General features: G+C 36.3%; 1 pseudogene; it reads left to right on the forward strand.

Moving 5' to 3' along the window:
• The first annotated feature begins 1441 nt into the window (after positions 1-1441).
• On the forward strand, positions 1442-2165 carry LOC139359178 (small nuclear ribonucleoprotein G pseudogene; annotated as a pseudogene).
• The last annotated feature ends 725 nt before the right edge of the window (positions 2166-2890 follow it).

Genomic DNA, 2890 nt, shown 5'->3' on the forward strand with positions numbered 1-2890 from the left:
CAGTGTTTGATTATCCTGATCAGGATTATTTATAGCAAATCTTGGCTTGCATTTTTTTGAAGGTATTAATTGCATAGACGAAATAACTTAAAATATACCCATCAAACTGTCAGTGGCAGGAGGCTTTATGTTTTAGTTTGTTTGGTGAGAATCCTTTATGAGAACGTATCACGTGTGTACACACACACACACACACACACACACACACAGATATGATTTAATGAATAATAAATGTATCCTACCTCAGAAAGAAGAAGAGAAAGTTGAGGGAGGTTAAGCTGGGCTTCAGCTTGGTTTCTCACATAAATTTTATCAGCTATAAAAGCTATTTTTAATGTGAAGAGGAAAGTGAGGAGCAGCAAGAAGAGGGAAAATTGGAAAAAGGGAGGCTGGCTACCCAGACATATTTTTACTATGTGGCTTTGTTGTTACTTAAAATCTTACAAATTTCTAAAATGTTGAATGTTGTTCATCAAATACGTACAGATTGCCTTCTCTGTGTAAGTCCCTGCTATATGTGGCCTCCTGTCTAATGGGACAGATCAGACAAGCAGCAGATACTGTAACACCTATTAGAAGGGGTTAGGTGCTGTAGCAGGAATGCATATCAACTGAGGGCTAGAAAGGCCAGAGAAAGCAGAAATCACATCAAGGGAGGCACATAACATTCTGGGAAGAGGTCACAGAAGATGAGGCTGAGAACAGTCTATTGTAGTAGAGCAGAAAGTCAATACCATGGCAGAGGTGGAGAGGACAGTGTACCATGAAGTAGTGAGGAACTCAAGGAAGCTAATAGAAATTAATGGAAATATGTTGTGTAAAAAAGGGAAGAGAGAATAGTAGATTGAATGGATGTCGGGGCTGAAAAAAAATTTTCATTTTGTTTTTAAAATACAGGAGACCCAAGTAGAATTTTGGGCAATGAGAAAGAGTAAATATGTAATAAAGAATAGGCAAATTATGGAAAAATGTTCCATACAAGGCATGAAAGACTGTGATGGACATAAGTGAATTTGTTAAGAGTTGGAAAAATATGGACATTTCTTGACAATAGAGGGTCATCATAAGTATCATCTTAAATGGTGAAAATAGGCAATTGTAGAGATGGAAAAGACAAATACAAAAAGATAGTCTTAATATCTAAGCAAACAAACAAAAAACTGGGAGGTGAGATCATCTTTTGGGAATGTGGGAATGGGGATGGGGTTTAAGAATATATAAAGTTTTTGTTCAGCTGCTATGGGGAATTTGAGAAGCAGACAAAAAATATGAATACAAGAGTTGGCAAGCAATAGTGAGTAACTCAGATATGGAATGATCCAATCAACACTTTTTTTGTGACTTCCTGCAGCAACATTTGATAGAGTAGGAGTATATGTGACAGAATGACAGGAAGGGGAATTCTGTTTCAAGACCTCTGTGAGTCCATGGAGTAGACACTATGAGCAAAGCTTACCTTTCCATGTTGAAATTATTTATGGGCAAAACGTTATCACTGAAATTAAATGGTGGCAGACATGTCCAAGGAATATTGTGGGGGATTCCATCCCTTCATCAATCTTGTGATAGATGAATGTGTAGAGATGGCAGCTGGTGGGCAACAGAGCAATAATGGAGTGGTGGTAATACAAGGAAATGGTGTCATCTTGTTAGAAACCTTGGAACAAGGATATATAATGACTGTGTTCAGGAGAGACATTTATGTCCCCTCTCCAAAGGGCCTGTTTTACTGTGATGTAAATATTGGGTCATGTGTATTTTCATATAAAACTTTTTGTAAGTAAACTTTTGTAACAGTCAAAAACAAAACAAAACAAAAAAAGAAAGACAGTAAGGCATCCTAAGTTGGGGACTGAAAAGGGAAGTATGAATGTAAAATTCAGGGAGATTCTAGCAATCTTCAGAATGGGGCAGCTTGCCTTAGGAAGAAGTTAATCTGCTGTCACTGGAGGGATTTAAGCAAGGCTGGGTGACCACTGCGGGCTGTTGCTTAGGATTCTTGAGTACTGAATGAGTGGTTGGACAACAGGACTTTCTACCCTTTTTATTCTTACATTTTGTGATTCCAGAGTAACATGAAGAGCCTCAATGGATTAGCTGAGCCTGTGGAAGAGGAAAGCAAGCAAGTTCTCAAGCCAAGACTCCCCTCCAAACCTACTGAATGAAATAACGCTGGGAGCAAGACTTTGGCATGCATGTTAAAACTTCCACATTTGATTTTGCCGCATAGCCAAGATTGAGAACCACAGATATGTAAAATGCTAAGTGTTATCCCAGGCCTTTTACAATGTCTGTCTGGTTTAATTCCATGTGTTTAAATATGAGGTCAAATGTAAGTAATTTTTGGAAGATCTGCCATTTTGGATTTTTCATTCCACTGTTTTTTCTCTGAGTATGGATAATTGAGAACTACTCACTCGGAGAAGTGAAGAGCATGTGAAATAACATAATATGTCATTATTCACAATTAATAAATAGATATATATACTCAGGTAATCAATATATTGAAATTTATTGCTTAATCAAACTGTTTAAACCATCTTAGAATATCTGTAGGCCACAGAACAGAGCACGAAATCAGTTTCTATTAAGACAGAATTAAAAATGTCAATGAAAAAAAAGCAATGCATCAAAGATTCATTATTGCTTACCATAGCAATTCTATTTCATTTTACAGTGAAAGTAAAATTAAGGCAGTGAAAATGAGATTGAAACATTAAGGAAAGACTATGAGTTTTTATTTTTATGGAGAGTTTAGAAAAGATTATAAATTTACCACAAGGAAAATGAGAACATTAACGCAGGCCAGTGACAAGATTTCAAGAAACTTATTTTTAAAAATAAAAAGAGATGATGTCTTTTCCATCAAAATTACTGAATTATATGGCTA

Source organism: Macaca nemestrina, chromosome 16 (assembly GCF_043159975.1).
Source record: "Macaca nemestrina isolate mMacNem1 chromosome 16, mMacNem.hap1, whole genome shotgun sequence".
NCBI classification, from domain to species: domain Eukaryota; kingdom Metazoa; phylum Chordata; class Mammalia; order Primates; family Cercopithecidae; genus Macaca; species Macaca nemestrina.